General features: G+C 41.7%; 1 protein-coding gene across 1 annotated transcript in view; it reads left to right on the top strand.

Moving 5' to 3' along the window:
- Positions 1 to 27,041, top strand: part of alg13 (ALG13 UDP-N-acetylglucosaminyltransferase subunit) — a 65,862-nt gene that overhangs the window by 8,264 nt on the left and 30,557 nt on the right. The window lies entirely within an intron of this gene.

Here is a 27,041-nt window from a genome sequence, read left to right as displayed (position 1 = left end):
TTTGTTACCATAAAATGTATATCAACTAACAAGGGTGTGGGTTTAGGTGTGCATATCAAATAAAGGTTGCTTGCGGCATTTTCCCTTCTCTCTGCGATGGATTGGATACAAATCAGCAGCCTATTGACCTATAATTGTACATTAGGCAACCACTGATGATAAACTGACAGCGGAGTCTAGTGTTGTAGGACTTGATTATTGGTTCCAAGAGAAGACCTTCACAAAGTGCATTTTTCCTCTCTCATTTTGGTCTCTGACATGGAAGACTCTGAATTTAGTTTCAGTATTGGTCAAAACCAAATTGTGGGGATATCACCTAAAGTAAGTGTGTGTGTACACACACAGACGTACTGGTCTAGTCCTGGTTTTGACACTGTTGCCCTGCCTTGATCTTAATTGATCTCAGTCCCTTAAAGTCGTTGTCTCGATATGCTATAGTCTTGGTCATGACTTGATCTTAGTTTAGCTGGTCTTGACTATCCTACAAAAATTTAGGCAATAGATATTTGTATACATTCCAAGTGAACTAAACTATGTCTGAGCTGCTGATTTGTTCACTTGGAATGTATACAAATATGTATTGCCTAAATTCTTGTAGGATAGTAACTTGAGTATTTTTGCATTCGTAACACCCCATAGTGCAATAACCCCATGTCATAAACCCATGCTAGAATGGACTCCATTGGAACAATTGCATATTTTTCCTTACTTTCTATCAGGATTTTGTATGTTGGCCATTTAAGAACACTTAAACTGTTGACCATATATGCTTTTAGCACTTCATCTGGGTATTTATAGTCCACTGCACCTAGTTTGGTTTCCTTGTGTCTACTTGCACTGAAAGTAGACCATTTTGAGAAGCATCTCTAGATGAACAATTTTACCTTGTGGTGTAGTAGAGCAGGAATGCACAGAACTGTGTATTGGTACCTTATACTGTAGAAATTAGGGATGTATGGATCCCTAGTCATGCTTGCAAGCTATTCAGTCCACTAGTACTTTTAGAAAAATAAAAAGCATCACACACACTTCTCCATTAGTATTAATGTCATGATGTAGTCAGGTCCATATATGACCAGCAACACAATTTTTCATATTTTTGCCTCTGTAGACCACAATAAATAGGAAATTTAAGCGTTCAAGGTGTAACTGAAGTGTAGACTTTCAACTGTAATTCAAGGGGTTTTACAAAATTTTAACCAATTAGGAATTACACCCATTTATTATATAGTCCCTCTGTTTTCACAGGCTCAGAAGTAATTGGACATACTAACATGATTTTGTAAGAATTGGTTTTAATACTTGGAAACAAATCATTTGCAGTCAGTGACTGACTGAAGTCTGGAATCCATGGACATCGCCAAATGCTGGTTTCCTTCCTTGAGATGCATTGCTAGGCCTTTATTAAAGCAGTCATCAGTTGCTGCTTGTTTGTGGGTCTTTCTGCCTTCAGTTTTGTCTTCAGTAAGTGAAGTGTGCTCAATTGGGTTGGGGTTAGCAGGGTTCTCCAGAAAATCTGAAGTAGCGTTTTTTTTTTTTAAAGTAGGGAACTTGATTCTCTAGAATTTGCAGCAGTGAAATCGTCATGGCATGCTAAAGGCGTGCTAATGGTGGGGGGGGGGGGGTCTGGGGAAATGCAGAAATGTCCAACTTCTGAAGTGTGTTCATTTATTCACTCAATACTTGGTTGGGGCTCCTTTATCATGAATTAATGCAGCGTGGTAATTTTCATGGGTTCGGGACCAGTTTGTTTGCACTGCAAGCAATTCGCCACTGCAAATGCAAGAGCAGCTTATTGAGCTGAAGAGTGACAGCAGGCTGAAGCACTTGTTCTCTTTCATCCTTCTGGGTAACACTGATGCAGGAGTACCCCCTGCTCTGTTATTGTCTTAAAAATTCTCCTACCTTTCACATCAACATTGCTTGTGTGAGGCAGGCTTTTCAAAACTGACTGCGCTCAAAATTAAGTACTGCAATTGCGCACAGATTGAGGATGACCTGAGGCTGTGTTTTAACTAAAATTGAGCTGAGAATTCAAGAACGCTGCCAAACAAAGCAGGCTCGTGTCACACTGAGACGTTTGTTAAACTACCTCCAGTACTCGGGTAGAGTGTTTGTTTGTTAGCAACTTTGCAGAAAAAAAAATGTTCAGATGAATGTTCATAATTTTACGAGATGCGTGTCTTGGCCCAATGAAGAACTTAAATTTTGGAGGTGATCTGGAACTGCGTCTGGGTCCAGAAGTTTTTAAAAGGATATAGGGCAAAATTGAACATTCAGTCTTAGACTGTGTTGTTTAACATAACAATAAAAAACAAACAGCCCAATAATAAGTAATAGCGTCTCTAATTTTTTGGGGGGAGAGGGGGGGCTCAAACTACACTTGCTACAGTTGGGGGGGGGCCCAGATCACAAATGTTTGAGAACACCACCAGTCCTAGAGCATCAAACTCTCTCTGCTGGTTTGCCTTTTTCCAATAGTGAATCCTAGTGACACACATGCACCCAACATGATATAAAAGAAAATGTCCATCACAACAGGCCATCACCTTCCATTACTCCATGGTCCAGTTCTGAATCTCATGTGCCCATTGTAGGCACTTTGGTGGTGGACAGGCATCAGCATGGGCACTGTTTTGAAACCTTTCTATCATTAGCCAACATTTTAATTTTCTTAGCAGTTTTTTGCTACAGTAGCTCTCTTCAGATTTCCTTTGTCATTTTTATGATGCACATAATTTTCACACATCCACCAGTCAGTAATTCCATGTAAAAAGCCTATTTAAAAAAAAAAAATTAAAGAACACTAATAAACTAGATTATACTAAAATGGAATCTTAAAAAAAGTGGCTTAACGTTCTGGGGTCTGAGGGTATTTTCTGGCACTCTAATGACTTTTTTGCATGCTCTGATTTTGTCAGTTTCAACAAATCTAAGCAGTATTTTCAGTCACATGACTTTTTGTATTCAGCACAAGTTCAGCTATAATAATATCCATGTAGTATGTATGTCATGCTTGTACTTTAAAAAAAAAAAAAAAAACCTGTTGTGAAACAATTTTAGAGCATTGTTAGTGTGTGTGTGTGGGGGGGAACCATGACCTTACCCATTCTGTTTAACTGTTTTGGTCACTTGAGGGGATTCTGTTCAGTCTTAAGAATGTATCAGGCCCAAAAACTTGAATCTGCTCCTATTGTTTTGGGAGAAAGGGTTGGCAGTGGGAGGGGTATTCAATGAGAAGTGTTTTTAAAAACAACAACAAAAAAAAAAAAACCCGCACACATTGAGATGCATAAGAACCCCTCCCACTGCCAACTCCTAATCTCATCAGGTCAAGTCAAAATGGATAAGGCAGTTGTTGGTTTTTGTTTTTGTTTTTTTTTCTCTCACACACATTCCAACGCTGTTCTAAAACTTTTTTTTTTTTTTTTTACAACAGCTTCATTTATCTGGTATTTGACACTCTTCATGACTGTCTTGAAATTAACTCTTGCACTATTTTACTCAGTTCAGAGCCACAACCAAATCGGTTATGCAATTACTTGGTAATTTTGCTACCACTCCAACTCAGTTTTACTCTGAACTCAAAATGGAGCAAAATTAACTATTTGAGAAGTATTTTTAACTCTGGAAAAATTGCTCAGTAGTTGTTTTTTTTTTTTTTTTTCCTTTCTTCTGTGTATGCCTTACAGTGCAGGCATATCAACCAATAAATAATTGCACTTGAGTTCGTCTTTGGCTGGATTGAGTTGAAGTTTAAAAAAAAAAAAAGGCACTGCTCACTGTCGCAGTTCTCAAGATTGAATTATATTGCTGTCTTGAATCATGAATTGATTTGCTGTCTGGAATCTTCTGAAGTGCATAAAATCCCCATGCCCCAAGTTTACCTCCAAATAACCTGAACTATAACATATTTTATCCTGTTTACGGTGGGCATTCCCACAGTGAAGGAGAAACCAATCGAAACCAAAAGCATGACTGTGATCATGCCATTACCATGTGAATAGTATTTTATGAATGCATAAGTGCACGCTCAGCGCTCTGACTCCAGTGTGACCTGAGTAAGGTGACAAGTTTTGTTTCTTCCAATTTCATAGGCCTTTGTCAATTGTGTCGACTATGGTGGTGTGCCCTGGTGTCCTTTGGTGCAGCTTCGACTGTGGCTAGTTAGTCCAATGTGGGAGAGACATGATCTTCCACACTTGGCAAAAGTAGATACTATATAGTAAGGATTATTACCAGTATTATAATGCTGCTAGGTTTCATTTAATACTAATGTTTTGTTTTTCGTTACTGTATACCTACTTTTGCAGCCTCCTGTATGTAGACCAATCTCTGTTTTGGGGGTTGCTTCTTTTCTTCTTCCTATGGGAACTAGGGTTGGGCGGTATCCAAATTTTGATACCTTTTAAACTGTCTGTGTTTTCCCGGGGTATACGGTATTACCGAGAAAAAAATATTTTGTTTCGGCCTACTGTGTAACGTGCGCCTATACCGGCGGACCTTGTCCAGACCTGCGCCTATGCCTCAAATGTACTATTTAAAAGCAGCATAGCGAATTGTGTGCATTGTGGTATGGATTAAGCAGCAAAGCGAATTTTGTGCATTGATGAATGGATTAAGAGATATTTCAAAGCATCACGCAACTCTTCCTTCATCTTGAAAATAGCATTCAACTGTCGTTTACACATGTCTGCGTTGAAACGCCATTTGCAGCACTATTTCACCTACTCCATCAAAAAAAAGTACACGATGAGCAGGATCATACCCTTTCAAGCATGGGAAATAAAAAAAATAATCAACCAACACCCAAGTCCGTTTAGACTGCGCGATAAACCATATTCTTCAGCGCAAATGAGGCGAACCTAATTCAAGTGCGTGATAGCTGCATAAGGCAAAATCATATGGGCCCACGTCATGCCATGGCGGGGAAATTAATAATCAAATGGCCTTACCTTGCTTAAAACGTTGTCTTGATCACATAACTCCTTACAATTATTCCACTTAAATCCATACGGTTTAACACACCCAACAAAGATAGCAAGCGCATTGCTAATTCCCACCAGAAACCTAACAGTTTACGCTACGATGTTTTCTTCCGTTTCTTCAGTAGATGACATTTCAAACGTTTATTACCCACATCCCAAATGGGTGGTCCGTGTATCATCCGATCATTCAAGTATTCCATTCAATCTAGAAAACGAAAAACAAAAAAACCACTCAATATTGATACACGGACCAACATCGGTAGTGTGGCAGTATTTTGGTTTCAAACTAAAAATCTAATATGTCCCCTAAGGCACACCATAGCCTGGGGTACTCCACTTCCACGAGATCTCTCCAATGAGTTGTGTTTTGAGTAGGTTACATGAGTAACAACAAGGTAAAATAATATAACGTATGACATTTGGGTCCGTGGTGTATTTTTTTTTGCCACTAACTCGTTATCTTGACTTGCCATCTTTCAACCACGGTCTCACTCTTTTTTTTTTTTTTTTTTTTTTTTTAAAGATAGGACAGTATAGAGAGACAGGAAATGAGCGGGGGAGAGAGAGACGGGATCGGGAAATAACCTCGGGTCGGAATCGAACCCGGGTCCCCGGATTTATGGTACGGTGCCTTAGCCATCTGAGCCATGACACCCCCGGTCTCAGTCACGCAGGGTTGCCATGGTAACGACATAAACAACCCTGCACGCGATGAGAACTTCTTTAGGAAATTGATAGAATTAGTGAAAATACGATCACACAGTTATTCGGGATGATCTTCAATTTATTATTTTATATTATGACCTCATGTACTCCATATTTATTTAGATATTATATATTTTTTTAAAATGACGGTAATGAGACCGATACCGTTGGTACTTTTGGATACCTCGGGATACCTTCTTACCGTAATACCGCCCAACCCTAATGGGAACGCTTCTCCACAGCTTGCTCGGTCAGTGCCTCTTCTCCCTTTTTGAGGCCTTCTTTCAGGATCCGTTTCCAGTTGGTGCAATTTGTCAGCCATTTCCTCCCAGTTCTGTGTTTATGCCTATGGCTTTCAGGTTGTGCTTGCAAACATCCATCCAAAGCTGCGTTACACATCCAGTGGGCCTCTTCCCAGTCGCCAGTTCTCCATACAGGATCTCTTTTGGAATGTGCCCATCTATGCGATGAACATGGCCAAGCCAGCATAGTCTGCATTGTTTCAAGAGTGTATACATTGAAGGGAGGCCAGCATGGGACAGCACCTCTGTATTTGGTACCCTGTCCTTCCAGGAGACTCCAAGGATGTGACATAAGCAGCGCAAGTGAAGAGTTCAGTTTCTTCTTTTGATATGCGGAAGTTGTCCAGGTCTTGCTACTGTATAACAGGATGCTGATTGTACAGGCATTGTATACAGCTGATTTGGTCATCTCCATGAGTTTCTTATTTTCCCAGACATGCAAGTCGTGATCATTTGTTCTCCGGTACATGAAGTGACATGATTTGACTTCAAGAACATGGTTGTTGATGGTAATGACTGGTAGAACTTGTGCGTCTTGGCCCATGACATTTTGTCTTCATCAGGCTGATGGTCTTTACAGGCCTGAGCAAAATGGTCAATTAAGCCCTGCAGCTGTTGCTCACTGTGAGGTGCAACTGCAGCATCATCAAAAAAGAAGAGTTCCCTTATAAGGACTTTCCAAATCTTGCTCTTAGCTCAGAAGCGTGCAAGATTTGAAGAGCTGTCCATCTGACCTGGTATGGAAGTAAACCCGTTCAGTAGAAGATTCAAAGGCATGACTGAGGAGCAGGGAGAAGAAAATACCAGAGTGTGTTGGGGCAAAAATGCATCCCTGTTTGACTCCACTAGGGATGTTAAACATCATAGTGCACTGTTCCTTTCATGTTTTCATGGAATTACTTGGTCATGCTAAGCAGTTTTGGTGGACAGCTGATCTTTGAGAGGATTTTGAAAAGGTCATCTCTGCTGATGAAGTTGATGAAGGCCAGGAGCAGAGGTTGATGCTTTTCTCTGCATTTCTCTTGGAGCCGATGCACGGGGATCATATCCACTGTACTCTTCTTTACCCTAAATCATAGTGTGGGTTCTGTGCAAACGCACTTTGCTAGCCTTTGGAGTCTGTTCAAGAGGACGTGTGTGAACAATTTACCAACAATACTCAAGTGATAGGCCTCTGTAATTGTTGCAGTCACTTTTGTCACCCTTATTCCTGTAGAGCGTGACAATCTTGTCTTGAGGTACTGCTTCTTCAGCCCAGCATTGGCACAGGACATCATGTAAAAGGACCAGCAGCGTACTTATGCAGCACTTAATCAGGTCTGGGGGAATACCATCATTTCCTGTTTCCCTGCTGTTAGATGGTTGACTACCTTGTGTAGTTCTAGTGTTGGCTCTGCATCAAGTTCATCCATCATTGCTAGGCATGGAATGGCATCAAGGGCAGAAGGAGTGACCATGTTTTCTCTCGAGTAGCGTTCTGAGTAGTGTTCAGCCCACCTCTCCATTTGCTTTGTTCTATCTGTGATGGTTTCACCCCTGGCAGATTTCAAGGGTGTTGTCTTGCACTGGACAGGGCCGAGGGCACACTTGATACCATCGTACATCCTTTTCATGTTGCCTGTTGCAAGCTGCATTTAGATGTCCTTGCTGAGCTTGAGCCAGTATTCATTGGTGCATCGTCTGGCAGCCTACTGGACTTCGTTCCTGGCAGCTCTGAGTGCCTGGAGCATCCAGTCACTTGGCAAGCATTGGTGCTCAATAAGGGCAGCATGCTTTGCTTTGACAGGAGTTGTCTCACTGGACTTGGCATCAAACCAGTCAGTGCTTTTGGAGGCCTTTCTCCTGAAGGTGGCAGTGGTGATGGGTGCAGTGGCTCCCATCTGATTAGAGCTCTGCATGGCCTTAAGGGACCTGGTGAATTGTTCAATTCTTTCTGGTTGATTTGTGTGATTTACACTCTTGCTTGGAGTAATGGAGCTTCTTTGGATGTAATCTGATCTTGCTGCATACCAGTGAGTGGTTTGTGTCAGTCAGCACTGTGAGATTAGATGCGTGAGTGAGAAGCACATGCTTTAGGCAAGAGTGTTTTTTACAATAAAGTCCAGTTGGTGTCAGTGTTTAGAGTGGGGTTGTCTCCAGGAGACCCTATGGTGGGGCTTGGTCTGGAAGTAGGAATTTGTCTCACAAATCATGTTAGGAGTGGAGTTCAAGGAGTTTTTGCCCATTCGCATTAATTTTTCAGACTCCAAAATGTGCCAGACAGGAAGGCCAAGAATCATGATCAGCACCCATTCTCATATTGAAGTCCCTGAGTAAGATAACCTGTTCCTTCAAGGGGATGTTCTTTATTGTTGTATCCAGCTTCTCATAGAACTTGTCCTTTTGCTTCAGGGATTGAGTACAGTGTGGGTGTGTATGCACTGACCAGTGTGATGGGGCTATCTGTTGAGTTGAGACAGCATGCAAGCAACCACTCTGGCCCACCATTACTTGGCTCCACCATCTTCATCAGAGTGTTCTTTACTGCAAAGCCAACACCAAATTCTCTCAGGTCTTCAGGGCCTTTTCTTTGCCAGAGAAAGGTATAGTCTCTTTCAGCTGGCTAGTGCCTGGGAGACTTGTTTCCTGAAGTGTGGCTATAACCACTTGTAATCTTCAGTTTGTTGTTGATCACAGCTGTCTTTCAAGCATCTCCAGTGTCGTGAAGGTTTTCACAGAGGCCAGTCATCATCGTTCGAATATTCCAGCATCCCAGTTTGACCCTCTGGGGTCAAGAGCTTCGCCGGCAAAGCTCAACAGGTTTAGAATGGGTAGGTCATGTATTTAGATAAATATCGGAGTTTTTCATCATACAAGCATGATAAACATATTGACAAACTTTACACTTTCCTGTGCGCTCGCTCTCTCTCTCTCTCATAATTTTTTTTTTAAATTACTTATTAGATGAAACTTGTCTTACTTAGTCATACTGGAGTGCTGAGCACCCACTTGTGCATTCATAAGTTTATTCACATGGTAGCAGCATGATCACTTTTTCACTCTTGGTTTCTCTTTCGCAGTGGGAATGCCCACTGTAAACAGGATAAAATCTGTCAGACGTGTGCTATTTGGAGGTAAAACTTGTTGCAAGATGGCACATGGATTTTATGCACTTCAGATGATTTTCAAGACTGATTCAATTCAATCTTGAGCACTGTGACATTGAGTGGCATTTATTTTTAAATATAAACTTCAACTTAAGTGTAAATATTTCTTTTATTTAGTGTGTGTGTGCTGTAGTGCATTCACAGGAAAAATGACAGCAATTTTTCCAGAGTTAGAAGTATTTCTCAAATAATTAATTTTGCTCCATTTTGAGTTCAGAGTAAAACGGAGTTGGAGTGGTAGCAAAATTGCAGAGTAATTGAGTAAGAGTTGGTTGTGGCTCTGAACTGAGTAAAATGGTACAAGGGTTAATTTCAAGACACACTGAATAGTCAAATACCAGATAAATGAAGCTGTTGTAAAAAGCAGTTTTAGAACTTTTGGAATGTGTGGAAAAAACATTACCTTATCCATTGTGACTAGACCTGATGGGATTAAGAGATGGCAGTGGGAGGGGTTTCCCTCCTCTCATTGGATAGAATAATAATTTTTTTGATTGCCAGTAAATTGTCCAAATCAATGGAGCAGATTTAAGTTTTTGTGCTTGATGCATTCCTAAGACTGAACAGAATCACCTCAAGTGACACATGGTTTGACACAGTGGGTAAGGTCATGGGTTGGGTGGAGTTGGGGTGTGTTTCTCCTGCCCCCCCCCCCCCAATACATTCCAACACGGTTCTAAAACTGCTTTTTACAGCATCTTCATTTGTGCGTTTTTTTTTTTTTTTTTTTTTTTTTTTTTTGTTAAGGTGCAATCATGATATGCTACATGGATATTATTGTAGTTGAACTTGTGCTAAATACAAAAGTCATATGACTTTTTTTTTTTGAAAATGGTGCTTAGATTTGTTGAAATTGATGACAAAATCAGTGTGCCAGAAAATACCCTCAGACCCCAGAGGGTTAAGAGTTGGTCTCTAAGTTTTCTGGTGTCTGCAGTCCATGTTTCAGGGTTCTCATACACACCAAAAAAAAAAAAATCCCCATACACCCAATGGGTAGAGAGAGACTGTGGTGTGGTGGACTGTGGTGGCAGTCTCTCTTTTTGTGGGCTGGGGGTTGCCCAGTTTAAACCAGGTGGTAGCTGTCCAGTGAGATTTGAAAATCCCTCCTACTGATGGAAGCAGCCCCTGGCACCCTGCTCTACGCCAATCAAGCAATGGGCTTAAAACTGGTGCCTGCTGCTTCCCGTGTTGTATCGTCCCTGCTTGGTGATGGAGGTTCCTCTCCAAGGTGCAAATGCCTGGGCAGATTTTTATGGAGGACCAGCTGTTGCCCATGTAGCAGGTCCCCCACTCGTATCTGTACTGTAGTCTAAAGGGAAGGGCAGATGCCAGTACCGCTTGGGCAGTGGAAACATTGCAGGAGCTGCCAGAATGAGACGGTGTTCAGTGTTGTACTGCCTAAGGGACTCCATCTCCTTTTATTTTGCTTAAAGTCTCCCTTCGCATGTTTGTAAACAAACCGATCGTTGCTAGGATGCGCGCGCAGCCTGGACTCAAACAATGGCGCTGCCCATAGACCGGCATTATGAGCTGTCAGATTATGCAAAACAATTGTCGTTACAAGATCGAGAATGCTACATAAATAAGTTAACTCTAACACGTGGATATCGCCTACCGGATCCGTATTTAATTAAAGAGTCGATGGACGATGTTAAGTTTTCCTCTGATACCTGAAGGCAGTCATACTATTTACAAAAAATGTCAAACTCAAAAAAAAAAAAAACCTATTTACAAAAGTAGCCTGCCATCAACATTCTGGTTACAGCGAGACTACAACTTGATTAACAATGGGACATTCATATTCATTTTGTTTTAATCAAATTATGCCAGTGATGTGATGGCAATGTGGCTTTAGCTACAACAGCAAATACCAACACTAAACAGCAATTTGCAGGAGGTAATGGCATGAAAGGAATGATAGTGTAAAGAGTGCAGCTAAGAGAAATCAGAGCTGCGTAAAAAGCGAGAGGCAGAGACCAGAAATGAAACTGAACGGGGCGGGAGCTAGGTTAGAGCAGTCAACATAAGTTGGCATTTAGAGTGAGGGCACACAATTTTACCTTTTCATCCTTGCTTTAAAATTGTGATTTTCGGCATACTCAAATAATGATGACACACAATCTGGACTGCTTGAGTCAAGCGAGACCTCTCCTACAAACAAAATTGCATGCAAAGCTAAGTTAACATGCTAACAATATTCATTACATTGTGTAACTATGACCCAGCTAATCAGACAAACGTTACCAAAGTATTTTGCTACATCAATAAACGAAGACTAGAAAGAATAAAGATTTAATAAATAGCCTGATCTTACCTGTGATGAAGTGGGTGCTGCAAACCCGCGCATTTTTGATGGTGCTTTCATCCCAGTCTACATGTTTGATGGCTTGTAGCCATAGACGTCGGCAATTTCTTTTTTTTTTTTTGAATGGGTGAGATCCTGCTGGAATTCTGTACATTTTAACCCCATCACTGCTACGATTCTGACACCTGACAACACAACTAGGCATTTCTTCCAAATATTTCTTCTCGTCTCTACCGTCGCTGAGTCTTTTTTGGGTCCAGGCTGCGCGCGCAATTTCCTCTTGCGTATGAATGACGTTTACTGCGAAGGGGTCTATAGGCTAGGAAAGAGCTGAGAGAGGTGAATGGTGAAAACTGGACTTGAGTGCTCCATGGTGACATGTCTGCAGCATGAAAGCTGGATGTTCACGTGGTCTGTTATTTGGCCAGTTGTTTTATTTTTTTAATCTCGTCATGCTCCTTATTTGCTAAAATGGGTCACCAGATATACTTTGGAGGCTGTTAATATTGGCCAGTGTCTCTCGCCCATTATGAAATTTGGTGGTGATCTGGGGGTGCTTCAGCTAGGCTGGAATGGGGCAGATTTTTGTTTGTGAAGGACACATGAGTCAAGGTTATCCTGGAAGAAAACTTGCTTCCTTCTACTCTGGCAGTGTTCCCTAACTCTGAGGATTGGGTTTTCCAGCAGCCACACAGCCAGGTCAATCAAGGTGTGGATGGAGGACCTCAGGATCCTGTAATGGCCAGACCAATCTCCAGACCTGAACCCCATTGGAATGTGATCAGGAGGAAGATGGATGGTCACAAGCCATCAAAGCGGAGCTGATGGGAATTTTTGTATTAGGAGTAGCATGAAGTCACCCAAGAACAATATGAAAGACTGGTGGAGAGTATACCAAGATGCATGAAAGCTGTGATTTAAATGTTGGCTATTCCACCAAGCATTTCTTTCTGAACTCATTCCAAGTTCAAACACTGTTTGAATGTGAACCCCCCCCCCTTTTTTTTTAAATGCATTATTCAAGTTCTGAAAACGGTTCATCTTTTGTCATTTTGAGCACTTGTCATTTTCTGCAGTTAAATGCTCTGACAATATTTTTGAGGAATTTGGGGGGGGGGGGGGGATGCAAGTAGTTTATCGAGTAAAACATGTTCATGTATATCCACTCCAAACTTAAACAACACTCAGGAGACACCCTCCCCTTGGACACCCTTCATCACCTTAGAGTTATGACCTGACCCTCTGCGTCCAAGATCCAACTCACAACTTTACATCCACATGTTGTCTACGTGGCTTTACGCACTTCCTGCTTCCTGAGTTGTTCGCGCCGAGTCCTTTTTTCCCGCGAGTGCCGGCGTTAATTACTAATCCTTTTTTTAACTTTTTTTCTACAAATAAATTTCCAGTATCCTCTTCATTTTTATTGTACTGTCGCTTTCATTTTTGTACTTTTCGCTTTCCTTTTTCCGTTTTTTTTCCGGTTTTTCTCTTTCTTTTTTCGGAAGAACGCCGAGACCGGAAGCTTTCTTTTTCTGTCCTCCTGTGTAAAGACCACAAGCGGAGGCCATCCACATCGGATCTGTTTTAATATCAACAGATCTTCGTTTAAGGTACGTGAATCTTTTCATCATGGCACACCTTCAGCTTGTTCAGTGTGCTGAGTGCAGGATGTTTAGTCATTCTTCCTCTGTCGCTAGCGATAGCTTTATTAGCTTTATTTATGATAAGTGCGGATTAGTTAGCTCTCTGACGGAGAAGATTACAGTGCTAGAAGCGTGTGTCCAGGCTTTAGAGCAGGTTAGTGAGCGTGAGAACAGTGTAGTTTCTGTAGGGGAAAGTCTGGATGCCCTAGGTGGAGTTAGTAATCCCCCAACTCCGGCATTAGAGCCCTTACAGCGGGGCGAATGGGTGACGGCTCGGCGGCATAAGCGTAGAGCCAAAGCTACCGCTGAGGCTCGCCCACGGGAGCACCACTCCTCTCCTCGTCACGTGCCGAACAGGTTTGCTCTCCTTAGTGATGCACCCACTGAGAAACCTGAAAGAGCTCTGGTTATAGGAGACTCTATCATACAGCATGTGAAATTAGCTCAGCCTTTAGGGGCACCAGCAGCTTTAGTCAGGTGTATACCGGGAGCCAGGGTGCCGGACATAGCAGGTAATCTTAGGGTCCTAGGCAAGCACAGGTCATCAAAGATAGTTATCCATACAGGAGCTAATGATATATGCCTTCGTCAGTCTGAGATTACTAAGAGTAACTTTGTAGAGGTGTTTAAATTAGCAAGGCGATGTCCGATGCTGTAGTATGCTCTGGCCCCATCCCAATGCAATGTAGCTTACAGCAGGTTATGGTCGCTGAACTGCTGGCTGTCCAGGTGGTGCTCTGAAAAGTGTGGGCTTTCTAGATAATTGGGCTAATTTTGAGGGCACTGCTGGCCTGTTAGGGCGGGACGGTATCCATCCCACTCGGGAAGGTGCTGCTCTCATTTCCTGCAGCATAGGTCATAGTCTCAGAACAGGCCTAGTTAATTTCTGACAATCCAGAGCCAAGGCCAGGGAGCAGACGAACAGGCTAAACCGACTGTCTGCTAGCTGCACAGAGTCGTCACTCAGGGTCGTCACTACATCGAGACTGTGTCTGTTCCCCGAGCTCATCAAAAAGGTAGAAATTTTCAGAGTGTTTGTTCCAGTAACCTAATCAATATAAAATTAGATCATACTGACTGTACAGCCGCTGCCAGCACCTTTTGATCTAAAAGTGGGGCTATTAAATATTAGATCTCTTGCATCTAAAGCGCTAATGGTTAATGAACTCATTACTGATCAGGAGTTTAATGTACTTTGTTTAACTGAAACATGGATTAAGCCAAATGAATATATAGCATTAAATGAAGCGAGTCCTCCTGGATACAGTGATATCCACCAGCCTCGTCTAACTGGCAGAGGAGGAGGCGTCGCGGTTATTTATAACGATTATCTAGGTGTAACACAAAAACCTGGTTATAAATTTAATACATTTGAAGTTCTTCATACTCATATAATGTATGTAGCCTCGAAAAATAAGTCTACCCAGTTAATTCCATTGCTTATTATTTACAGGCCCCTGGGGCCATATTCTGAGTTTCTTTCTGAATTTGCAGATTTTATCTCCGATCTGGTTATTTCCTTGGACAAAGTTTTAGTTGTCGGAGATTTTAATATTCACTTCGATAACCCAGAAGACCCTTTAAAAACAGCGTTTGTGTCCATCTTAGATTCAGTCGGGATTAAGCAGAATGTCATAGGACCGACCCATAATGGTGGTCACACCCTCGATCTAATACTAACATTCAGATTAAACGTAGATAATATAGTCATACTTCCACAGTCTGAAGTTATCTCAGATCATTATCTCATCTCATTCAAACTATGTCTGAGTAATAATATATGCACCTCACCACGCTACTGTATTAAACATACTTTCACGTCAACTACTGCACAGAGCTTTATAAATGATCTCCCAGAGCTGTCAACTTTGATTGGGTCACTGTCAGCCCCTGCAGAACTTGATCAGGCAACTGAATGCTTAGAGTCAACATTCCGCCGTACTTTAGATAATGTAGCTCCTCTAAAAAGGAAAATGGTCAGAGACAAAAAATTAGCACCCTGGTATAATGATGACACTCGCACATTAAAACAGACCACTCGAAAATTGGAACGTAAATGGCGTCAAACAAAATTAGTAGTGTTCAAATTAGCTTGGAAGGAGACCTTCCTGAAGTATAGAAAAGCTCTTAGTGCTGCGAGATCAACATATTTCTCCTCCCTAATAGAAGATAACAAAAATAATCCTAGATTCCTATTTAATACTGTAACAAAATTAACCAGGAATAAGTCCACTATCGACACCTGCAGTATGTAGTAGCAACGACTTCATGAATTTTTTTTTAATGACAAAATTGAGAATATCCGACAAAAAATTCAAACTACTAATTTAAGGTCAGACAATGAAAGTGACCTTGTAGTTAACTATATAACCATATCAGATCATCAGTTAGAATGTTTTACTCCCCTAAAAGAAACTGAATTACTTTCATTAATCTCTCTACATCAAAAGCCTCAACTTGCGTACTAGATCCCTTACCGACACATCGATTCAAACAGATAATGCCTGGAGTAATTGAACCGCTTCTAAAAATAATAAATTCTTCTCTTATGATTGGCTATGTACCCAAATCCTTTAAACTAGCAGTTATCAAACCCCTGATTAAAAAACCTGACCTTGATCCCTGTCAGCTGTCCAATTATCGGCCAATATCAAACCTCCCCTTTGTCTCCAAGATCTTTGAAAAAGCTGTGGCACAGCAGTTATGCTCATATTTACATAGGAATAACATCCATGAAATGTATCAGTCAGGATTTAGACCTCATCATAGCACAGAGACAGCACTGGTTAAAGTAGTAAACGACCTACTGTTGGCGTCTGATCAGGGCTGTGTCTCGCTACTTGTGTTGCTTGACCTTAGTGCAGCATTTGATACCATTGATCATTCCATTCTTCTGGATAGACTAGAAAATGTTGTGGGAGTTAAGGGAATGGCCCTCTCCTGGCTCAGGTCTTATCTAACTGATCGTTATCAGTATGTTGATATAAATGGTGATACAACCCCGATTCCAAAAAAGTTGGGACAAAGTACAAATTGTAAATAAAAACGGAATGCAATAATTTACAGATCTCAAAAACTGATATTGTATTCACAGTAGAACATAGACAACATATCAAATGTCGAAAGTGAGACATTTTGAAATTTCATGCCAAACATTGGCTCATTTGAAATTTCATGACAGCAACACATCTCAAAAAAGTTGGGACAGGGGCAATAAGAGGCTGGAAAAGTTAAAGGTACAAAAAAGGAACAGCTGGAGGACCAAATTGCAAATCATTAGGTCAATTGGCAATAGGTCATTAACATGACTGGGTATAAAAAGAGCATCTTGGAGTGGCAGTGGCTCTCAGAAGTAAAGATGGGAAGAGGATCACCAGTCCCCCTAATTCTGCGCCGACAAATAGTGGAGCGATATCAGAAAGGAGTTCGACAGTGTAAAATTGCAAAGAGTTTGAACATATCATCATCTACAGTGCATAATATCATCAAAAGATTCAGAGAATCTGGAAGAATCTCTGTGCGTAAGGGTCAAGGCCGGAAAACCATACTGGGTGCCCGTGATCTTCGGGCCCTTAGACGGCACTGCATCACATACAGGCACGCTTCTGTATTGGAAATCACAAAATGGGCTCAGGAATATTTCCAGAGAACATTATCTGTGAACACAATTCACCGTGCCATCCGCCGTTGCCAGCTAAAACTCTATAGTTCAAAGAAGAAGCCGTATCTAAACATGATCCAGAAGCGCAGACGTCTTCTCTGGGCCAAGGCTCATTTAAAATGGACTGTGGCAAAGTGGAAAACTGTTCTGTGGTCAGACGAATCAAAATTTGAAGTTCTTTATGGAAATCAGGGACGCCGTGTCATTCGGACTAAAGAGGAGAAGGACGACCCAAGTTGTTATCAGCGCTCAGTTCAGAAGCCTGCATCTCTGATGGTATGGGGTTGCATTAGTGCGTGTGGCATGGGCAGCTTACACATCTGGAAAGACACCATCAATGCTGAAAGGTATATCCAGGTTCTAGAGCAACATATGCTCCCATCCAGACGACGTCTCTTTCAGGGAAGACCTTGCATTTTCCAACATGACAATGCCAAACCACATACTGCATCAATTACAGCATCATGGCTGCGTAGAAGAAGGGTCCGGGTACTGAACTGGCCAGCCTGCAGTCCAGATCTTTCACCCATAGAAAACATTTGGCGCATCATAAAACGGAAGATACGACAAAAAAGACCTAAGACAGTTGAGCAACTAGAATCCTACATTAGACAAGAATGGGTTAACATTCCTATCCCTAAACTTGAGCAACTTGTCTCCTCAGTCCCCAGACGTTTACAGACTGTTGTAAAGAGAAAAGGGGATGTCTCACAGTGGGAAACATGGCCTTGTCCCAACTTTTTTGAGATGTGTTGTTGTCATGAAATTTAAAATCACCTAATTTTTCTCTTTAAATGATACATTTTCTCAGTTTAAATATTTGATATGTCATCTATGTTCTATTCTGAATAAAATATGGAATTTTGAAACTTCCACATCATTGCATTCCGTTTTTATTTACAATTTGTACTTTGTCCCAACTTTTTTGGAATCGGGGTTGTATTTCTAGACGTACCGAGGTCAAGTTTGGTGTTCCACAAGGTTCTGTCTTGGGTCCACTGCTTTTTTATCTCTATATATGTTACCTCTGGGCGATATTATTCGTAAACATTGTATTAGTTTCCACTGTTATGCTGATGACACACAGTTGTATGTCTCTGCAAAACCTGATGAGAGACACCAGCTTAATAGAATTGAGGAATGTGTTAAGGACATTAGACACTGGATGCTTATTAATTTCCTTCTGCTTAACTCTGACAAGACTGAAGTACTTGTGCTAGGACCACATACAGCTAGAAGTAAGTTTTTTGATTACACAGTGACTCTGGATGGCCTTTCTGTTTCTTCACGTACAGCAGTAAAAGACCTCGGAGTGATTATTGACCCCAGTCTTTCATTCGAAACTCACATTGATAAAATCACCCGGATAGCTTTCTTTCATCTCAGAAATATTGCAAAGATAAGAAATTTAATGTCATTGCATGATGCAGAAAAATTAGTCCATGCTTTCGTTACCTCCAGGTTGGATTATTGTAATACCTTACTGTCTGGATGTTCCAATAAGTGCATAAACAAGCTCCAGTTAGTTCAAAATGCAGCAGCAAGAGTCCTTACTAGAACTAGAAAATATGACCACATCACGCCTGTCTTATCCACACTGCATTGGCTCCCAATCAAATTTCGTATTGATTATAAAATACTACTATTGACCTTTTAAAGCACTAAATGGTCTCGCTCCACAGTACCTGAGTGAACTTCTGCTCCTCTATGACCCGCCACGCCTACTTGGATCAAAAGGTGCAGGCTATCTGCTGGTACCTCGTAGTGAAGGCTACATCAGGGGGCAGAGCCTTTTCTTACAAAGCCCCACAGTTATGGAACAGCCTTCCAAGTAGTGTTCGGGAATCAGACACAGTCTCAGCATTTAAGTCTAGGCTGAAAACATATCTGTTTAGTCAAGCCTTTTGTTAATGGTGTTTATGAGGTAAAGGAGTAGATCTGGAGGGTCCTCAGACATAGTGTTTTGGTAAACTGGGATGTACGGATGCTGTCAGTCCCCACTCGCTTGCTCACTCGAGTTTGTTGACGGTGTAGTGGCTGGCTGCTTTATGTCCCGGGGCTCCCTCATGCCTGTGTTACCTTCTGGCTCTCTCCTTTTAGTTATGCTGTCATAGTTAGTTGCCGGAGTCCCTGCTTGTACTCGGTGCAATATGTATACTGCTCCTACTTATTCAGGTGACATTGGGCATACCTAACAACCTGTGTTTTCTCCCCCCCCCCCCCCAAATCTGTCCCTCTGAGTTACATGGAGTCAACAGGAAATCTTTTGGTGGAGAGGGTGGAGACCTTGACTGGCTATCGTAGCCTGCAGGGAATCGGCCGTCAGACATTCTGTCGCATGTCCCAGACCCGGTGAAATGTAACTGAATTGTCTTGGCCAACCCTAAGGGTCCCATCTGCATCTCATCATTGCTGAGGAGTGTGCTCCCATCACCCAATCAAGCATCCAGCCAGAGCAGGTCATGATATATTTTACCATATTAACATGCTGTGTGTTATGCCTGATGTAAAGACTCTCGTCTCTGCGAGTCTACCATACATATATTTAATACTTGTCATTTTTAGGGCATACCTAACAACCTGTGTTTTCTTTCTTCCCCCCCCCCCCAATCTGTCCCTCTGAGTTACATGTTGATCCTGGGATTAAGATGCTGGCCTCTTCTGCCCCTCGGACCTGCTTGATCCATCCTGGTGCCCTGTGTCTGGTCGGAGTTTTATCACACCGCTCCTGTGAAGGACGGCCCTGTGAGGACAGTTGAGGGTTATACCTGTTAAAACTGTTAATATTATAGTCAGGCTGTCTGTTGTTGCCCAAATGAGGATGGGTTCCCTTTTGAGTCTGGTTCCTCTCGAGGTTTCTTCATGTCGTCTGAGGGAGTTTTTCCTTGCCACCGTCGCCACAGGCTTGCTCATTGGGGATAGATAGGGATAAAATTAGCTCATGTTTTAAGTCATTAAAATTCTGTAAAGCTGCTTTGCAACAATGTTTATTGTTAAAAGCGCTATACAAATAAACTTGATTTGACATATATATATATATATACGCGCGCGCGCACACGTGTGTTTTTTTATATATATAAAAATATATAAAACACACGTGTGTGTGTGTGTTTTTTAATATATATATATATATATATATATATATATATATATATATAAATAAAAAGACACACGTGTGTGTGTGTTTTTTTTATATATATATATATATATATATACGCGCGCGCGCACGTGTGTTTTTTTATATATATAAAAATATATAAAACACGTGTGTGTGTGTGTGTGTGTGTGTGTTTTTTAATATATATATATATATATATATATATATATATATATATATATATATATATATATATATAAAAATAAAAAGACACACGTGTGTGTGTGTGTGTGTGTGTTTTTTATATATATATATATATATATATATATATATATATATATATATATATATATATATAAATAAATAAATATAAAAATGTGTGTCCCTCTCCCCTCCCCCCCCTTTTTTTTCCTCTCTGTACTTCACTCATCCCTGTTCTGCCTGGGCCCCATGGGTGGCTCGGGCGGCCCAGTCCTGGCGGGTTACCATGTGGGACCGGTGTTGGTCAGTGCTGTGGGGTATTCGTGGGTTCTGGGCCCTCACTGCGCACTCACCCTTCGTGCGCGCACACATACCTCTTTCTGGAAATACGCAACACGCCTTATTCTCTTTTAAATGCACTGCACATTAGATTGCATACATCATACATCTACCAAGAACAACAAATGGACTAGGGCAAGCGAGGCGTGCTTGCAGATGCCTCTGCAGGTGTTTCACTGCACGCCTCGCTTCTTTTAATGCTAACACAATTTAGAGGAGGCATATATGAGTATGCAGGGGGAAATCTGGGCAGAGACTCACCCTGTGCGCACACTTCTTTTAATGCAATACATTAGAGAAAGCCCACAATATAGCCATTTATATTCTTACATAGGACAAATATGGCGTGATGGTCTGGAGTCAAGGTGTGGTGGGGTGCTGGGGGCCATGGGCCGTGGGCTGGTTAGCACACAGGGCCTTCCCTTTGCCGTCTCATTGTGGTATATCTTGTGTGGGGGCGGGACAACACCATGGTCATACTTGGGTGCCCAGGCAATCTGTATAATCAGTCAGTTAATCAAATTCCTATTCTTATCCCTTTTCTTATTATTATCCTACATAAAGATAATGATACTCGTTTCATTTGAAACCCTTCTTCTCTGCGATCTAGCCTCCATCTCCCCGGTCCAACAGTAAGTCAGTACTGCTCCTTTAAAATATATAATATATATATACATGGACGGACGGACGGACGGACGGGGACACACGGACATCTCCATATACACATTATTCCTCACTGTTAATTTTGGTTTTTCACAATTTTAAATTCGGTGTTTGAATTCTGTTTTTTTGTGTAGTTGTGTTGTGGTTGTTTTGTATCATTGTATTGTGTACGAATTTAAAATGTTCATGTTTCTCAAACTCTTAAATTGTAAAACTGCAGTGGTCCCTGCATATAGTGTGTGTGTGTGTGTGTATACAGTGGCATGCAAAAGTTTGGGCACCCTTGCTGAAAATGTCTGTTACTGTGAATAGTTAAGTGAGCAGAAGATGAACTGATCACCAAAAGGCATAAGGGTAAAGATGACACATTTCTTTATTTTCTGCAAGATTAAATTTTTATTTCCGTCATGTACAGGTGTAAAATACCAAAAAATTAAAATGACCTGAAGCAAAAGTTTGGGCACCTGATATGGTCAGTACTTAGTAACATCCCCCCCCCCCCCCCCCCCAAAAAAAAAAAAAAAATCTCATAATATTTCAATTCTTAACTGGGGGATTTTCGTGCATTCGTCCTTGCAAAAGGCTTCCAGTTCTACAAGTTTCTTGGGCTGTCTTGCATGCACTGCTCTTTTGAGATCTAGCCACAGATTTTCAATGATGTTTAGGTCAGGGGACTGTGAGGGCAATGGCAAAACCTTCTTGTGCCTCTTGAGGTATTCCATTGTAGATTTTGAGGTGTTTTGGATCGTTTTATTGTAGGACCCATCCTCCTTTTTAACTTGATGTTTTACAGATGCTGTGATGTTTGCTTCCAGAGTTTGCTGGTATTTATTTGAATCCATGCTTCCCTCGACCAATAAAATGTGCCTTGTGCCACTGGCTGCAACACAACCCCAAAGCATGATCTATCCACACCCATGCTTAAGAGTCGGAGGTGTGTTCTTTTCCTCGAATTTAGCACTTTTTTTTTCCTCCAAACATACCTTTGCATATTGTGGCCAAAAAGTTCTATTTTGATTTCATCAATCCACAGGACTTGTTTCCAAAATGCATCAGGCTTGCTCGGATGGTCATTTGCAAACTTCAAGCACTGAATTTTGTGGCTAGGACACAGGAAAGGTTTTCTTCTGATGACTCTCTCATGAAGGTCATATTTGTTCAGGTGTCGCTGCATAGTAGAACAGTGCACCACCACTCCAGGGTCTGCTAAATCTTTCTGAAGGTCTTTTGCAGTCAAACAGGAATTTTTATTTGCCTTTCTAGTAATCCAACGAGCAGTTCTTTCCGAAAGTTTTCATCTTCCAGACCTCCCCTTGATCTCCACTGTTTAACTGCAATTTCTTAACATTACGGTCTGAGGAAACCACGACCTGCAAACACTTTTTGCTTTGTTCTTGTAGCCTTCTCCTGCTTTGTGAGCATCAATTCTTATTTTTCAGAATGCTAGGGAGTTGCCTAGAGGAGCCCATGGCTGTTGATTTTAGGGACAAGTTTGAGGAGTCAGAATTTATACAGCTTTGAAATCTACATCATCTGACCTTTTCCTAATAAAGAATTTCAACAAGCCACAGCTCAATAAGCTAATTAAGGTCTGGAACCTTGGTAAAAGTTATCTGAGAACTCAAATGTATTGGGGTGCCCAAACTTTCGCATGGTGTTCCTTTTTTCTTTTTTCACTCTCCAATTGTACAAAACAAAAATAATACACAAATCTTGCATAAAACGCTGAAAAGAAATGTCTTGTCTTTACCTTTTTATGCCTTTTGGTGATCAGTTCATCTTCTGCTCACTTAACTATTCACAGTAACGGACATTTTCAGCAAGGGTGCCCAAACTTTTTTTTTGTGTGTGTGTGTCACGTACAGGTCTGATGTGCTGGAGGTACCTAGCTGCCGACTTGCACACTGGCAGCCCTTGGCAGATACAAAGTCACTAGTTCATCGATATGGGGCAGAGATGACTTTTGGTTGCTCTAAGGGTGACGGAGTAGCCCTTTTCAGGGAGAGCACTGCTCACCAGTAAACTTGGAGGGCTCTGGAAAAGGTGACCCAAACATTGCCTGCTCCTCTTCCGTCTGGCCAGTTTAGCGCGGCTGATGGTCGTCCACTTTGCGCTCAAAACACTAGATCAAATGTTTAGCTTAATGTATCCTGTTGGAATGTAAGGACCCTCCCTGACAATCCTGAGGGATCCTAACCTGCACGATGAACTGCCTTGATTTACAAAGAACTCTAAAAGTATTCTGTTGATTATAGCTGCTCTCTGAGACCCAGCTTTCTGACTGTGGGCAAATTCAGGAACCTGCTGGGGGTTATACCTTTTTCTGGAAAGTAAGGAAGCGAGAAGATCGCAGAGAAGCAGGTGTTGGATTTGTGATCCGCAACACCGTGGTCTCCAGGCTGTGTGAACTGCACCGTGGTATCACTGACTATCATGACACTCCGTCTTCATCTAAGTGGAGGTAGATACGTGACCTTGATCAGCGTCTATGCACCTACCTTCGTGAATGTCGAGGACGATAAGAACCTCCTTTTATGAAGCCCTGTGGACTGTATTGCGATCTGTTCCGAATTCTGATAGGATTGTCTTTGGTGATTTTTAATGCCAGAGTTGGCAAAGATTGGCAGACATGGAGTTGCCTTTGGTGTTATGGTGTAGGCAATGTAAACTGTTTGCTTCTGCTTGAACTGTGCTTTCAGCTGTTTATTTCTAGCACGCAATTTCAGCATAAGGGCGACCATGTAACATGGATGCACCCAAGATCTAAACAATGGCACTTGTAATCCTGCATAAGCGTGACATGCAAGATGTCTGCAATGTCTGTTCCCTGTGTGGAGCAGAGTGCTGGACAGTCCATCCTCTTGTTGGATCGAAGATACTTTTTGGTTGTAAAGCCTGCTGCTCAGTCATGTAAGATAGTCAAGCTTCCTAAACATCTAGATGTTCCCCAACTTTACTCCTCAGATACACAGGCTGTTTTGCAGGAAAAACTTGGCACAGTGACATACTCCAACTCTTGGAAGGTTACCCATGAGCAGATCTACACCATCACTAAGGATGTTGACAGTGTTCTCCAAATCCCGAGACTGGTTTGATGAAAATGATGAAGCCATACGTGCTGCTCTTTCTACTAACAATTTATGTAAACGCATTATGCAGAAAAATCTATCGGGGACTCCAAGAAAGCAACTGAACGAGGAGTTTAAGCATGCTAAGGCACAGCGCACTCTGCAGACAATGTAGGACACATGGTCAAATCTTGCAGCAGAGATGCAGGCCACTGCTGATCTCAGAAAATAGCAAGGAGCTGTACAGCCTAATTAAGCAAGCCTTTGGGCCTTGTGCGGCAAGAATTACTCCTCAGAGGTCAAAAGATGGCAATGGACAAAATCCGTCAATGGAAAGAACAATTCTCTGAGCTCTTGAATAGAGAATCACCTGTGGATCTTGCAGTTTTAGATACCATAGTTTAACAGCCTATAGCCTACACAATGGAAAGGCCACCCACTATGGAAGAGGTGGCACTATTGCGAAGCTAAATCATGGAAAAGCAGCTGGTCAAGATGGATTGTTTGCGGAGATATTTTGGTTTGGAGGAGGGCACTTAACTGATCATGTACAGAGTTATCTTTATACATCTGGACCTGTGGAGTAGTCCCAAAAGAGTGAAGAGATGCTATTTTGATTCCTCTGTATAAGGGCAAGGGTGTCTGTGAAAATCTGTGAGCACTATGTACAGCTGGAAAGATCTTGTCTGGCATAATTCTTTCCAGAATACCCATATTGGTGTTGGTCCTCCCAGAATCCCAGTGCTTTTTTTTTTTTGAAAAGAGCAAACAGAGGAACATGATATTCACAGCACACTAAATCCAAGAAGTGTGTCAAACAGGGCCAGTGCTTGTACCTGGTCTTTGTCGAACTCTCAAAGGCATTTGATACGGTCAACAGGGAAGCACTCTGGATTATTCTTGGAAAGCTTGGCTGCCCCCCCACACTTCATAAACCTGGTCAAGTCCTTCCATGATGACATGGAGGCTTCCAGAATTGTTGGCGGCATCATGTCTGAACCCATAAAAGTGGAGAATGGTGTTTTAAGCAGGGAGATCTAGTTGCACTGGCTTTTGTTCTCCATCTTTTCCATGGTTCTTATGGATGCCTTCAAGAACTGTGACGAAGGTGTGTATGTGCGGTATCGTAGTACAGGCAAGCTTTTAAACATTCGATTTAGCTGAAAAACGGCGTGAGTTCTTCTAACTGTTGTCCATGATCTCCTTTACGCTGATGACTGTGACTTGGTCTCCCACACTGCTGCTGATATGCAGTGTTTTCATGGACAGGTTGTCAGTCATGCAAAGCTTTTGGCCTGATAATCAGTTTGGATAAGATAATGTTTCAACCAGCTCCAGGCTCAGCCTATGTAGAAACTTCCATTTATGTGGATGGGAAGAAGCTGAAAGTTGTTGATAACTTTACCTGCTTCGTTAGCGTGATAAATCGTCAATGTTCCCTTGACAATGAAATCTCCCTCTGGCTGAAGAAAGCCACTGATTCCTTTTCTGCTCCAAGACGATGTAATGGTCTCAGAAAGGCTTGAAGAAAACAAAACTAGAGGTCTATAATGTTTGCTTGTGTTCTGACAAGCCTTCTATATTCTTGTGAGACATGGGTGACCTTATAGGAAACATTTTAGATCTTCTGGAACGCTTTCATCAGCGTTGTCCTGTGATCAATCCTTGGCATCCAGCGCATTGCACATGTTCCGGGCACAAGTATTGGAGCTAGCCGATACACTTGGTATAGCTCAAATACACAAGCACCACCTTTGCTGGGCGGGACGTCTGGTTCGGCTGGATGACAGCCGACAAGCAGATGTTTTTACGGCGAGCTAGCGGAGGGAAGGAGACCTTAACAAAAACCTAAGTGTTTCGAAGACTGTGTGTTAAAGATTCCCTGTTAAAATTTGATCTTTATCATAAACTGGGAAGAACAGGCTGGTGATAGGAATACTTGAAGGAAACGGATACATGGAGGCTGTCGTTCATTCCATGCCAAGTCAATAGGCCTGCAAAGGAGAGGAAGTAGATACAGATGTGCCTCAGTTCCGCTGTAATGAGTGTGGCTGTATTTGCTTGTCAAATGCAGGGCTTTGAAGCACTTCCGAGATGGCTACACACACACCCCAATATATTCACTTTGTTCCGGCAGACCCACTTATGTGTCATGTTTGCGGCAAAGTCTGCAAGAGCTGATCTGGACTTACAAGAAGTTCCAAAACTCCTAAAGATCCTCCACCTGACGGAACCAACAGTCAGGCCACAACCCCAGACCTAATTTGCAGTGTTTGTGGCAAACTTTGTAAATCACTCACTGGCTTTGAAAGTCACTGTTGATCTCATGTGTGTAGGAATAATCAGCCATAAGTCAACTTGTCAGTGATGGTCTTTGCTTGTCTAACGAGTAGACTGTGTGTGTGTGTGACATTATTTGTGCATGTAAATAAAACAAGTATGTGTGTGTTTTGATATATAATTTTATTTATTATTGTGTATTTACATGTATAAAAAGACCATGAGTCTTTTACTGGGAAATGTACCACTTGTACCTCGTATGAAAAATACATCCTGGACATAGAGATCCAAAACTGTGGCAATTGTCACTCATGAGGAAATCGATGAATTAATTTCATAAATGTAGGGACTTTGTGTGAAATGTATCTATGTATACTAAAAGATCACACGTTGGCTGGAAGATAGTTTATCTTGTGTTAAACTAATTTTTCATACGAAATACAGTGTCATAAGTTGGATGACTTCACTTCGTGTTTTCCTGCTGACTAGACAGGAGTTTTCAAAATGGCATCTAGTCATGCGTTGTCTGAAAATTTCAATTTGTTTGCTTCATTCACTGTGAATATATTCACCACTTGAACATAAACTTGTGTGTTCACGCAATCGTGTAATATTGTTTTTTTTTTAATATTACATATAC

This window comes from Neoarius graeffei, chromosome 12 (genome assembly GCF_027579695.1).
Source record: "Neoarius graeffei isolate fNeoGra1 chromosome 12, fNeoGra1.pri, whole genome shotgun sequence".
In the NCBI taxonomy this organism is placed as follows: domain Eukaryota; kingdom Metazoa; phylum Chordata; class Actinopteri; order Siluriformes; family Ariidae; genus Neoarius; species Neoarius graeffei.
This window is presented reverse-complemented; position numbering and strand designations above follow the sequence as displayed.